The sequence below is a fragment of the Dermacentor variabilis genome, chromosome 1 (assembly GCF_050947875.1).
Source record: "Dermacentor variabilis isolate Ectoservices chromosome 1, ASM5094787v1, whole genome shotgun sequence".
NCBI lineage: Eukaryota > Metazoa > Arthropoda > Arachnida > Ixodida > Ixodidae > Dermacentor > Dermacentor variabilis.
This window is the reverse complement of record NC_134568.1, coordinates 151,460,566-151,475,741: the sequence shown is the minus strand read 5'-3', so window position 1 is coordinate 151,475,741 and position 15,176 is coordinate 151,460,566.

The following is a 15,176-nucleotide window of genomic DNA, read 5'->3' as shown; positions in this document are numbered from 1 at the left end:
TGTTTCGGGCTAGAACAGTTTTATAATCGGTTACCGGAGAACGTGCGATACTGGGTCTTGGATAGGCCAGACGTTTGTACGGTGGCTAAAGCCGCTGAGCTAGCCGAGGAGTTTGTGACGCGTCGGGCTCGCGGAGCTAAGGACGGTCAAAAGGGTGAATTTGGCTCGAAGTTTGAGAGGCCGAGGTTCACGCCCATGAGATTAAAGGGGGACACGCGTAGTGAGGATGCGAGTGAAAGCAGTCCGACCAAACGTAAAGAGACGGCGGCAGCCAAACGCAGAAAGCGGTTCGAGATGAGGCGAGCGCGCTTGTGTTATACGTGCCAGAAGCCGGGTCACTTTTCGGCGCAGTGTCCGGAAACAACACCAAAAGTTGTGTTTTTTTCAATAGGCAGCACTGACGAGAACATGAAGCTTCTTGAGCCTTACATGCGAGACCTCCTCGTGAACGGGAAAGAGTGCCGAGTGCTTCGCGATTCCGCAGCTACGATGGATGTAGTTCACCCGTCTTATGTAGAACCCTATATGTTCACGGGCGAGTGCGCATGGATCAAGCAAGCCGTGGAAGCTCATAGCGTGTGTCTGCCGGTAGCAAAGGTGCTTATTGAAGGACCTTTCGGAGCGCTTGAGACAGAGGCGGCAGTGTCATCTATGCTGCCACCCCAGTACCCGTACCTATTTTCAAACAGGTCCGATCACCTCCTGCGCGAGAAGGGGCTTTTGTTTGGTGAAGCTAGTGTTCAGGCCTTAACCAGATCGAAGGTTCGGGAGCTCGCTGCAAAGGCGGTAGTTGCGGGGCCGACGTTATCAAACAACGAAAAAGGGTCAGAGGCGCAGCAAGCTGATATTCCGAGCACGCCCGAACTGAATAAACTTGAGTCTGTAACGTTAAAGGCGCCAGATACTGGAGAGGAAAATCCCGACGCGGGAAAGTTAGAAGAGCTATCTACTGATTTGCTCATCGCGCCTACGTCAGACGGACTTGATAGGTTGCTAAAAGTCAGCCGGACGGCTTTGATAGCCGAGCAAAAAAAGGATGGCAGCCTGGAAAACGTGCGCTGCAATGTCAAAGAAGGTATCGCCAGGAAAACTGCGCGTTTTGTGGAAAGAGGTGGAGTCCTGTACCGGAAGTATCTAGACCGCCGAGGAGTGGAGTTCGATCAGCTGGTCGTGCCTCAATGCTATCGTCAGGATCTGTTGCGCTTGTCACATGGGGGTTCGTGGTCCGGACACCTAGGAGTTAAGAAAACTAAGGACCGTCTCTTGCAAGAGTACTATTGGCCAGGGTGTTTTCGGGACGCAGACCATTTCGTGAGGACATGTGACACTTGTCAGCGGGTGGGCAAACCAGGGGACAAATCGAGGGCGCCGTTGAAATTGGTACCTATCATTACGGAGCCTTTTAGACGGCTCGTTATTGATACAGTGGGACCTCTGCCGGTAACAGCCACGGGGTACAGACACATTTTGACTGTGATCTGCCCAGCGACAAAGTTCCCTGAAGCAGTGCCGCTTAAAGAACTCAGCTCAGTTGAGATAGTTAATGCACTACTGTCCATATTTGCGCGAGTTGGTTTTCCTGCAGAAATTCAATCAGATCAGGGCACAGTGTTTACTAGCGCTTTGACGACAACTTTTCTCGAAAGGTGTGGGGTAAAGCTGCTACACAGCTCAGTGTACCACCCACAGTCGAATTCCGTTGAGAAGCTCCACTCCGTCATGAAGCGCGTGTTGAGAGCCTTGTGTTTTGAACATCAAACTGACTGGGAGCTGTGTCTGCCTGGGGTGATGTTTGCTTTAAGGACCGCGCCGCATGCGGCTACGGGGTTTTCGCCAGCTGAACTGGTGTACGGTCGCTCGCTTCGATCTCCGCTTCGCATGCTTCGAGAATCATGGGAAGGTAGGGGCGACGACCCAGTCGTGGTGGAGTACGTGCTTAAGCTCCTCGAACGCTTAAGAAGGGCACAGGAGTTGTCAGGTGAAGCAATGACAAAGGCCCAGCAGAGGGCCAAGGTTTATTATGATCGGACAGCCAGGGCCCGTCGTTTTGAGGTTGGCGATGAGGTCATGATATTGCGCACATCGCTAAACAACAAACTAGACGTGCAGTGGGAGGGCCCAGCGCGAATTGTTCAGAAACTGTCGGACGTTAACTACGTGGTAAGTCTGCCAGGAAAGCGGAAAGCACAGCAAGTTTACCACTGTAATCTGCTCAAACCTTATAGACAAAGGGAAGCAGTGGTGTGCATGATGGTAAACGTTCCTGAAGAGCTTCCGGTCGAGCTTCCAGGACTAGGCTCAGTGACGAACAGGGAAGACACCGGTCAAGTCATTAGTGACCTTATCAGTAAAGCACCGCTGTCGCCCGAGCAGAAAACCGAACTACACCAGCTATTACAAGAGTTTCAAGGTCTGTTCTCTGAGAGGCCTGGTAGGACTTCTGTACTTACTCATGATATAGAACTTACCTCCACAGAGCCAGTACGATCCAAGGCGTATCGGGTGTCACCCCGCCAGAGCGATATTATGGAGACTGAGGTAAAGAAAATGCTACAGCTCGGTGTTATTGAGGCAGGTGAGAGTGACTATACCTCCCCTTTGATTTTAGTTGAGGTACCGGGCAAGGAACCTCGTCCTTGCGTCGACTACCGCAGGCTTAATTCCATCACTAAGGATCAAATTTATCCGATCCCTAACATCGAGGAGCGCCTTGAGAAAGTTAGTAGCGCTCAGTTTATTTCCACCCTAGATCTTGTCAGGGGTTATTGGCAGGTTCCACTTACAGAAGAGGCTAGTAGGTATGCGGCGTTCATTTCACCAATGGGAACATTCCGTCCTAAAGTGTTGAGTTTTGGTTTGAAGAACGCGCCATACTGTTTTTCAAGTCTCATGGATAAAGTGTTGCGGGGACAGCAAGAATTCGCTTTACCGTATCTAGACGACGTAGCGATATTCTCCGCATCCTGGTCTGAGCATATGACACACTTGCGGGCAGTGCTAACCCGCCTGCGCGAAGCAGGCTTGACAGTCAAGGCTCCTAAGTGCCAGTTAGCACAGGCCGAGGTTGTCTACCTCGGTCACGTGATTGGTCAGGGTCGTCGCCGCCCCTCTGAAATAAAAGTGGCCGCTGTGCGAGACTTTCCGCAACCGCGCACCAAGACCGATATTCGGTCGTTCTTAGGTGTCGCCGGCTACTATCAGAGGTACATCCCTAGATACTCTGATATCGCGGCTCCCCTGACGGATGCTCTAAGAAAAACAGAGCCTCAAACAGTCGTCTGGGACGAGACAAAGGAAAGAGCTTTTAGCGCCCTAAAGAGTGCCCTAACAAGCCAGCCTGTGCTACGATCGCCAGACTATACAAAAGAGTTCATTGTTCAGTGCGATGCTAGTGAGCGAGGCATGGGCGTTGTACTGTGCCAACGGGAAAATGGAGAAGTAGAACACCCCGTCCTGTATGCTAGTCGTAAGCTGACCAGTCGTGAGCAGGCGTATAGCGCCACCGAGAAAGAGTGTGCATGTCTCGTGTGGGCCGTTCAGAAATTGTCATGCTATCTAGCCGGCTCGAGGTTTATCATTGAGACAGATCACTGCCCTCTCCAATGGCTGCAGACCATCTCTCCCAAAAATGGCCGCCTCCTGCGCTGGAGCCTCGCTTTACAACAATATTCCTTTGAGGTGCGTTACAAAAAGGGGAGTCTCAACGGTAACGCCGATGGCTTAAGTCGAAGCCCCTAACGTAGGAATCAGCCTCAAAATTGTTTGTTACTGATGTTTTTCTTCCTGAGGCAGGATTTTTTTTAACATATTGCTTTTGTTTAGTGTTTCAAAGTGATGATATGCTTTCTAGTGCAATTTTTCAATTTGTGGACGCGTTCTGAGGGATGCTAGACTACTGTAAGGAACTAGGCAGTGGTATAAAAAGGGGAAAGAGCCTGGCAGGGCTTAGTGAGGGTTGTGCCGTGCTTGCTGACTGAGCGGTTGAGTTTTCAGCGTAGTTCTAACGCTTGCCGGGAACGAGAACAAAAATGTGAACTCTCCCGAAGTCACTTTGCAGTGTCCCGTGCGAACCTGAACGAGAGAACGAGGCCTTCTCTGTGCGCTGCGCTCAAGAAACGTCAAGGGACGCCCGACTTCGGTTATGAGCATCATCGAGCTACATCCCTCCGGACAGCGGATGCAGTCCCCTGTCCATCGGGATCTCCTTTCCCCGGCGGGGCGGTCTGTTGCGTTTCGCCTGCGACACGTGGTTTTGCCGGCGCGACGGCGGCGGGGCGGCGGACATTTTGGCCCGATCGTCGTCACCGCAACACTCATCGCCAGGTGTTTCCAGGCGCGTCTGCGGCGATGCGACCGCCTAGGGATTTCGTTCCAGTCATTGTGCCCGAAACAGGCGATGCCAAAGAAGGGATCTCATTCCAGTTATTGGGCCCGAAGCAGGCGATGCCAAAGCAGGGATCTCGTTCCAGTCATTGTGCCCGAAACAGGCGATGCCAAAGCAGGGACCATCTTCTCGTTACAGTCATTGTGTCCGACCGGCAGCGCCACGACAGTGTGCTGCGCAGCGCCACGACCAGGTGCTACGAGATCGTGCGCAGCGCCACGACATGGTGCTACGGCATCGCTACGACAGTGTGCGTCACCATTAGCCCATTGTACATTCACGTGCTCGTCTTTTGAGGGGTTCCTTCTTGCCCTCAACTGCGAGAGTATAAAAACAGCTGCCCCCGGACGCCAGAGGAGGGCTCCGATTTCTTCTGTTGAGTGAAGTGCTCTCCCGTCTCTCTACTTCGGTCAAACCTGACCGCCAACTCTTTGCGATGTTAAAATAAACAAGTTGTTTCGTTGTTACCAGTCGACTCATGCTTTGCCGGGACCTTCGGATGCTTGCAGTTGTACCCCAGGCCGCCAGGCCAACGCTACCCTTGGGGCTTGCGACCCAGGTACAACCACGGGCGTCAGCGCCGAGTTCCCAACAGATCGTACCAGCAGTCCGATCCAAACACTGTGCGTACGCAACTGGTGGTTTCCCCATAAGAGGTGAGACCTGTTATTTTTTGTGTGTTCTTTTTACACACGTTTTAAGTGCTGTTCGAATTCGTCGAAAAATGTCCCATGTACCTAGCCACATACATGGCCACATGCATACGGCAGATTCCGGAACCACGACGTTTGAACCATTTAAAAAAAAAAATGCTATATTGTGCTACCCGTCTCTCGCGGATAATTCAAGCGTTTTTGGACTTGTAGGATCCTCTGGGCTGGACTTCTCCGCCATAAAGAGGCCTCACAGCCTGCATAGTTATCTTACTAAGCTATCTTGGGTGCTCAGTTGCCACAGTCAGAAGTTCGCATCCTCAGTTTTCTTTTTTTTAATCTCAAGGTGGTAAACTCGAATTCACCTCCTCCAGTACACTGCATCTCCAGGCTTGGACTGGCACCTGACACCGGCAAAAAAGCCGAGAGCCAGTGGGATTATACTAATCTAGGTACAACCACAATAGGAATACTCACTAATCTTCAACAAAGGACACTCCCTCACTATAACAGGAATTGACCCCCCTTGTGCAGTATTCGGCTACTCCACCCGAAATGACTCAACCACTGGCCCTTAGCCCCCGCAGCTGCGGAGCACCAGACCAAGGCGGCGTTACGACCTGTAACGCAGCAGATTGTGCTAAGAATATCCGGACCCGGACAGGCCGCCAATGGAAACTGACCCTGGCAACGTTTAACACCTGGTTTCTCTCCAGTGAAGCTAGCTTAGCAGGACTCCTTTGGCCTGTTAGGATTGGGGGCTCAATCCCATCGCTCGTGATCCGTTGTCAAGATTGGAGTCGGGCATGAATTAGAAGGTAGCTGGCCCATGCCGTCGTCCAACTTATCCATGCTGAACACGTTGATGAAGGAAAGGACTGCTTCTCATCGAGATACGAGGAATATGGGTTTATTTACAGTATTTATATCAGTCTAACATGACTGCTTGAGAAAGTACATCAGTCTAGCGTGACTGCTTGAGAGAGAGTGTCAGTCTAGCATGACTGCTTAAGAAAGTGTATCGAGCATCCGCACAACAGCCGTTTATAAACACTCGGTCCTCCCCCGATTCCAAGGTGGCGGAAACGTTAGTCCAGTCATCGTAAACACGCCGCGTCTCTGCGGGACGGCTTACACACACACGCACACACACACACACACACACACACACAGGTTCACGGTCCGAAACCGACATCACACGGATTTCGTAGAACTCGGAGCGGACCCTCGCAGTGCGCCCGGGTAGCCATTGTCTTGCGTCTTGGTCGGCGCGTGGGAAGGGGCCTCCGACGACGTTCCCGCGGCAACTCCCCCACTCATAGCAGATCAGGTCCGCGTTGGTGGGTTCGGTAACAATAGTTGGCCCGCCGAACTCATTCAATCACAATGGCGATTTAGTGACGCCGTGGCTAGAGGTTTGCGGCAACACTCTTGGAAACGTTGACGCCCGTTGTCGCAACTGGCTGGCAACACTTGCACTTCAGCTGGGCCGTTCTTAACAGGCCTTAGTGAGGTTAGAAGTAATGGTGAGCCTTATACAGTGCTGACCATTGGCCTCGTCCTCTGCTATAGAGGACTTCCAGATAAGAAGCAGGGCAGAGTAGAATTTGTAATCCATAAGGACATAGCGGGCAACATTGACGAATTCTACAACATTAATGAGATGGTATAGTAGTCGTAATAAAACTTAATAAGAGGTATATATTAAAGGTAGTGCAAGCTAACACCCTACCTCCAGTCATAATGATGATGCAATAGATCAGTTTTATGAAGATGCTGAATTAGAAAAGGAAAGTGAAAAGAATTAGAATGAAAAGAATTAGAATGAGAAAAGTGCAAACTCAGTATACTGTAGTAATGGGCGACTCCGATGCAAAAGTGGGCAAAAAGCAAGCTGGTGAACAAGCAATTAGCCAGTACGGCGTCCATTCTAGGAACACTAGAGGAGAGATGTGGGCAGAATTCGCGAAAAGGAAAAGGCTGTGAAGAATGAACACCTTCTTCAGGAAGCATAGCAACAGGAAGTAGACCGAGAAGAGCCCTAATGGTGAAACAAGAAATTAAATTTGATTTGATGCTTTCTTCCAATCCCAGCGTAGTGCAGGATGTAGAAGTGTTAGGTAGGGCAAAGAGCAGTGATCTTAGGTTAGTAAGGTCTAGGATTCACCTCAATTTCAAGAGAGTGTAAAATTGGTCAAGAGGAAACAGCCTAACCTAGACGCAGTAAGGGTGAAAGCAGACCAATTCAGGCTGGTACTTGCAAACAAATATGCAGCTTTAGAACAGAAAGATGAAGATGACATATAGGTAATAAATGAAACCATAGCTAGGCTGCCTTCAGAAGCAGCAGTTGAAGTGTGAGGTAACGCTCCAAGGCAACCAATTGGTAAGCTCTCCCAAATAGCAAAGGACCTAATAAAGAAACAACAAAGAATGGAAGTGTCCAACTCAAGAGATCAGATAAAATTCGCGGAACTGTCAGAACTAATCAACAAGGAAAAAATAATGGATATTCGAAATTATGACGTGAGAAACACGGAGGAAGCAGTAAGAAATGGACGCAGCCTGAAATCAGTGACACTGAAACTTGGCATAGGACAAACCAAGATGTTTGCACTGAAAGATAAGCAGGGTAATATCAGCAATCTCGAAGGTATAGTAACAGCAGCGGAACAATTCTATACTGACCTGTACAGTACCCAGAGGAGTCAGAATGCCTCTATTCGAAGCAGTAATGAACAGGATACAGAAACTCCTCCTATAACTAGCAATGAGGTCAGAAGAGTCTTGCAAGACATGAAACGGGGAAGAGCGGCAGGAGAAGATGGACTACTAGTCGATTTAATCAAAGGTGGTGGAGACATAATGCTTGAAAACTAGCGGCCCTTTATACGAAGTGTCTATCGACTTCAAGGGTCCCAGAGAATTGGAAGAATGCAAGCATTATACTAATCCTCAAAAAGTGAGACGTTAAAGAATTGAAAAATTATAGGGCCATTAGCTTACTTCTAATATTATATAAAATATTCACCAAGATAATCTCCAATAGAATAAGGGCAACACTGGACTTTAGTCAACCAAGGGAACAGGCAGGTTTCAGTAAGGGATACTCTACAGTGAATTGCATCCATGTAATCAATCAGGTAATCGAGAAATCCGCTGATTACAATCAGCCTCTGTATATGGCCTTCATAGATTACGAAAATGCATTTGTTTCAGCTCAGATACCAGCAGTTATAGAGGCCTTACGGAACCAAGGTGTAGAGGAGGCTTACGTGAATATCTTGGGAAATATATTCAAAGATTCCATAGCTACATTGATTCTTCACAAGTAGAAAGATACCTATAAAGAAAGGGGTTCAGGCAAGGAGGCACAATCCAATGCTATTCGGTGCATGCTTGGAATAAGTATTTAAACTATTAAACTGGGTCAACGGCGAATATCTCAGCAACCTTCGGTTTACATATGACATTGTCCTGTTCAGCAACACTGGGGACGAGTTATAACAAAGGATTGAGGACCTTACCAGAGAGAGTGTAACAGTAGGGCTGAAGATGAATGCAGAAGCCAAAGTCAATGCTCAACAGCCTGGCAAGGGAACAAGAGTTCAAGATTACCAGTCAGGTTCTAGAGTCTGTGAAGGAGTACGTTTACCTAGGTCAATTACTCACAGGGCACCCTAATCATGGGAAAGAAACTGACAGAAGAATAAAAATGAGTTGTGGTGCGTACGTCAAATATTGCCAGATCCTGACTGGAAGATTACCGCTATCATTGAAAAGAAAGGTCTACAATCAATGCATTCTACCAGTGCTAACATATGGCGCAGAAACTTTGAGGTTGACAAAAAGAACTCGAGAACTTAAGAACCGCGCAAAGAGCGATGGAACGAAGAATATTAGGGGCAACGTTAAGCGACAGGAAGACAGTGGCGTGGATCAGAGAGCAACGGGGATAGCCAATATTCTAATTGACATTATGAGAAAAAAATGGAGCTGCGCGGGCGATGTAATGCGTAGGATAGATAACCAGTGGACCATTAGTGTTACAGAGTGAGTGCCAAAAGAAGGGAAGTGCAGTCGAGGACGGCAGAAGACTAGGTGGGATGATCAAATTAAGAATTTCGTAGGTGGTAGTCGAAATCGGTTGGCACAGGAAAGGGGTAAATAGAAATCGCAGTGAGAGGCCTTGGTCCTGCAGTGGACATAAAATAGGCAGATGATGATGGTGGTTGATGAGCAGGTGACCTTATTTCAGGCCACTTTTTCCAGCGAACTTCAAGGCAAATTTGATGTACGCTGCCTGGTACTCTTGGTTCTAAGTGTGGTGACGGCACTCAGGCACACAGCTAGGATTTAGACGTATAACGATAGCGATGTGAGAATGGGGAATGGGACGGTGCACATGATGGACATATACCGGGTGTTTCTGCGAACACTTTCAATTTTTTTTTAATTTCCTGTGGCAGCACAATTATAGTACATGAGCTGGTCTACTCGAATGAGCGGACATTACTTACACCAAAAAATGCATAATCTACTACTTAGCAAAACTTCACTAATTAAGTTTTTCACTAATTCCCTTATACCACGTATTGCAATTTACGAATTCTAGCCGGGGAGTTCGCAAGACGGATCCACTTGAAACGAATTCTCAGGATGACACCAGTTTTCAAATAATAATTCCCGAACTTTGCGGAGAAATGCATTGGCGTTCCAGTTATTTTTGTGCTTCTACACATAAAACGACGATTGTTAAGAAGGTATGTGGAATGACAGTGCATTTTTGGCGAAGTTTCACGGCGCATGTCCCGTAAGTGGTGTCATCCACACAATTCTTTTCAAGTGAATGTGCCTTGCTATCTCACCCACTAAATTTTTAAATTACAATAGGTGCCATAAGGTAATCAGTTAAAAACTTAATTAGTGAACTTTTTCAATTAGTCGATTATGCATTTGAATTTTTTGTGCAAGCAATGTCTGCCTCTTCGAGTAGACCAGCCCATGGAATAGAATTGTGCTATCTGCCACAGGCAAGTTTACAACATTTTTGAAAGTGTCCGATGAAACACCCTGCTGTATATAGAGCCGGTGAACATGATAGAGACCATAAACATGGAAACCGAGGAAGCATGAGTGATGGTCGCTGCAGTGGTGCCTACGTCAAGCATCAATCCATGGCAGCAAGGCCGGCTGAGTGCAGTATAAGGAAGCGGTAATCTGTGGCGCCGTAGCCGTGTGTGTCGCAGGTGCGCTGACATCTGTGTAAATGTAAGTTCAGTGTTCCATCCAGCGCATCTATTTCCCATTCCACCCTGCCCTGTTCCCGTCGGTGATCTTTTGCATGAATACTCAGAAGCGCTACCTTCCCAACCTCGTGAGTTCGGCTACGCCGGCTTTAACGCTCTTAGATTTGGCCCACGCCACCTTTCAAGGTGTCCATGCCTATACTTTCCTCAGGTTCTCCGACAAAGCCCCGTAAGTGTCCCACCGTGGGCAATACTAGTTTTGTTACCGCTACCAACATTCCTGCCGCTGCCGACCCCCACAGCCGTACTACATTTTGTGGTAACACGGCGAAAGACGATCTATACCACTATGATGTGTATCGCTCTCGTCACCAGCACTGTGCAGTGAATTGGCTGCTCCATGTCACAGACGTCAGCATGAGACTTCCGATCGCGTCAGGTTCTGCCGCTGTGTGCATCACCCCGAAAGCTTCAAATGTCGCCTCCGTTGGCCTCGAAAACCGTGGTGCTCTATCCTGCAGCTCTTTGTGTGGTTTCCCTGCCACCAGTCATGGGTGCTGCTCGTCCCCAAACCATCCATTCGCTCCTCGTTGTCATGGTGACGCTTTCGCCACATCAACACAGCTAACAATTCACGGCTTTCCTGTGCCCGCAGTAGCCGCTGCCACCAAAGACGTCTTCGGCCGTAAATCACATCCTCTCATCGGTATTGCCAACAGATATTTGGCGCAAGTATCGACGTGCCACTTAATAGACAGCCCAACTCCCATCTGTGGCTGTCACTTTGTGCACCTAGCGTCTTTCTTGTCACAGACGTGCGACATCGTAGGGATACATACGCTCCTCGTCAGCACCAATACCATGGCTTTATCGTCCTGTTTCATCTCTGCAGCACCTCTTTCCTCTCCAACGGCCAGTATTAATTGTGCCAATACGTGATGCTGCACGACCAGCCCGCGCTCTGACTTACAGCACGTTCCAGTTCGCCGCTACGGTAGCACAACCGTGTCGCGCTACATCACCTGTAAAACGAACTTCCTTAAGGTTGGGACGATGTCAATGGCGGAGCCAGTGGCGCTGACACGCAGCTGCCATTTGCCTCAAAAGCCGCCCTGCTGCGGCGTGCAGCCGTACTTTCGTAGCCTGCACAGTTTTTAGCCCCCACCTTGGTCTAGGATCCAGTCTTCGACGCTTCACTGTGCTTCTTTGTAAGTCCCGGAGAGCCATCATGCAGCTGCGCTCTGGAGACACCGCACATAATTGCGTCGCCGTACCATTAGGACTGCAGGCCTTCCTACAGACCACCCCGACGTCGTCATCTGGTGTGGTAAAGTTCACCACTCCCCGACAAGCTGTCCATATCACCCACCCTTGTCCAACTGAATCCGCATGCGACGACCACAGTGTACCCGTGTCTCATGTGCCGGCCTGTGTGGCTTGTTTCTATCGCCACATACACGTCGTTAGCTTGAACTGCGCATTCCCTTTGCGTACATACTATGCGTGCCTCGCCCGCCACGCTGCTCCCAGAGCTTGTCCACCTGATGTTTTATAGACTCAATTTCTGGACATTACGTTCACAGTATAGGCTGCATATGGACTGTTTTGTCTGACGTCTCGACTCTTGCATATATACTTTTCATTTGGGTTTCATCTCTGCGGGAGATGAGCCGTAATGCCATGCCATGTTTATTGCGGTCGATCTTCACAATACGTAATGATCATTACCGCTGGTATCGCAATGCTGGGGTCGCGAGTTACCTCTCGCGACCCGAGAGGTAGGCCGACCTCTCGGGTCGGCCATAATCGACCTCTCGGCTTTTGTACCATAATAAATATCTGTTTCTCTCTCTCTCATTTTGTCAGCACAGCAACATTGAAGGAGTTAGTCGTCTTTCGCCCTCATCCCATATTGTGCTTAGCGATCTTAGACTTCTTTTCTCTACCGGCCTTTGCGAACGTCTTTAACTGGAACGCCTTTTGTGTGTGTGTGTCTCCATGTGTGCGTGTTTCTTTTTAGCGTTTTCCTCTCTGTCATCTTTCTAACCCCTATCTCCTATCCCCAGTGTAGGGTAGCAAACCGGAGCCTGATATCTGGTTAACCTCCCTGCCTTTCCTCTTCCATTTCTCTCTCTCTCTCTCTCTCTCTCTCTCTCTCTTAGGCTTGTTTTCTGAACTGTAAGTCCCGCGGCGTAGTAGTACATTTTGAAGCCGTTTTGAGCTCTCACTAGCCGTCTTTCAGTGTTCAAAAGATCTCTAAAGAAGCGTTTGTGGCCGCCGTGCTATCTCGACTTCGTGTGCACGAAAGTTTTATTTCTGTGCAGGTTGATTACGTCGTGAAATGGCGACAGTTTTAGCTCGGCTGGTTCAAGAGCTTTATTTTTAATAAATTATAGATTTTAGATCTCACATGCCCCTCGTGTAAGTCGAACGCAAACGCTGCTAGTCTTATGTGTGTTCTTAGGACGCCCCTAGTTCGACTGTGTCAAGCTGCGATAAACGACAATCCGAATGTGTCCTATAGCGTTGGCGTATGCTCTGCTGCATATATTTACGCTAAGTTGGTGATGTACCTCGCCGTACGAGGTTCCTGGGTTAAAAATAATCAGATAGCGGCGAGGAACACATCGAAGTTTTCTCGAGGCGTGGCTTGAAAGATTAATGAAGAAATTGAACGGAGTGAACGGTCAGCACTGTATACTGCGTACCTATGATCGGAACAGCTGTGGACACCTATTCCGCGTTTAGTAGTTTCTTCACGACTTTAAATATCCGCCAGCGATGACGGAAGCTCCATGAAATATATTGGCAGGCAGTAAGAAAGTCATCTAGAGAAAAGAAAACTTAAATTTAATTAACAAAAAAGTAAAGTGGTGCACATGGGCATGCTTCGTAAGAAGTGAGATGCTTTTCCTTGTGTATAATCCCTTGTTGGTGTCTATTGTCATGTGCATGTTCAGCATTTCTGCGTCTATCCTAGGCCTGTCGAGCCTTTCACCTTTGTGAGTTGTCGTGTTTTACTGCTTCGCGCCATACGATCTTGCAACAATATTAATGGAATACCAACTATAGCCCAATCGGCCACGCTTCTTTTTACTTAACATAGCTGAATAAACGTGTCCTCAACGTCACAGCTGCCGTTCGCGATGCGCATTACCGCTTTTCACTTGTATAGACGTTTATTGGCGGGCAGGAACGCGCAGCATCGAACCATCGCACCGCACCGCTCTCCTCCTCGCACTGGTATGTGCGGATCGCCGTTACTCCCAGCGGCAGCTTGGAACGGTAGTGGTGTCACTGCGAATTATTGGGATTCTAACATGTTCCGTCTGTGATTGCTGCGATGTCAGATGAATCAGTGTCAACGGGCTACCAGTGTGTTGTATTCGGCTGCAAAAATAACTTTCGGAAGTGAATGTGAAGTGAATCTTCAGCCGCGGCGACTCCGTGGACTCCGCCGCTGCGGTTGCAGACAAAGTGTCCGCTTTGGACGGCCATCTTAAACTTAAAGCACTTGACGCCATCAGCTTCGTCGCGTGTATGTTCAGAAGATTTTCTTTCCATGTGAGCGCACGGCGACGAACTCGGCACCCATGATCAAGCTGGGATATGAAAGAAAGGTGCCTATTTGAGTCGGTGAACTAGCGCCGATGGACGAAGTCATTAATCTCTTCGTGCACGCACAATGAAGTTATCCTGTTCAAATCTGTTCTATGTATATTACGCTTGGCAACCGACATTCTAGTGAAAGCTGTCTGGGGACGTGTTGTGACAACAGTGCATGCTAAGAAAAAAAATAAAGGTGTCTTCTTTTTGTTCTGTAACCAAAGTCATGCCTACCATGTGGCGGCCACCCCTAGTTCATATGAGGTATCCCGTGCTTCTGAATCTCACCGGCAAGCTGTCTGGCCAACGCCACGCATTATTACCCGGTGTATTACTTCATAAAATAAAGTTGATGTTGCAGCGAATAGTTGTTGATTTTTCGTCTGCCTCAAGTCGGCGAGGTGCCTTTGCACAGGCACCACTCGAAACCTAAGATTGCGCATATTCTTTCAACGCGTCGCCTGCGTCTGGTTGATCGCGGCATATTCACGGCCACTGTCACCAGGTCGTTTTACCAAGCACGCCATGTTAACGGCCCTTCCGATCGATTCATTTTATGGTTCCTTATTTTGTGAAGTTTGGTGCTCGGGTGCCAGGTAAACAATGCTTATAAAATCGTAGTGCGAAAATGTTAGGAGCGCGAAAGCTAGCAAAGCATGTTTCCTCGGAATTTCGCTATAGTTACCCGGACGGGGAAGTACCGCTTGGCACACGGAGACACCTCTGATTATTGCCACCTGAGTGATACCTTAATAGAGTTCGAGGCTACACACACAATAATAACATGTTGCACGTGTATTACGTGTCTACGAGGTTCAGGCTTTAAGCCCGGAATACATGGAGCGAATAACCGGCGTCCGAGCGACGAACTAGGCGGCGAACGCCCGACGGCCGGCGTCCAAAAATTTGACGGCCGCCGCCGACCTGTCTGTCCAAATATTTTCGTCGGGCCGCCGGAAGCGTCGAGCGCGCAGCGGCGGACGACAGCCAATCGGGAGGCGCCAGTTCCGGTCGCTAGGCAGGCTGGTCTTTCGCGCGGGGCCTTTTCTCGTCTTCTGCAACCACGTTGGTGTCTGCGCTAGTGTTGGTGTATTTTTCAGTTATAAAAGTGGTATATGCCACCTTAAAAAGCGCTTATATTTGTTTCATCGTTTACCACAACGCGTATGCTAAGTCTGATAAGACTGGCGCCAACACGGCGAACTCGCGGCGGCGTCCGCCCGCTGTTCGCCTCATGTATTGCTATGCAGCGCATCTTCGACGTCTTGCCGCCGCGCCCCTGTT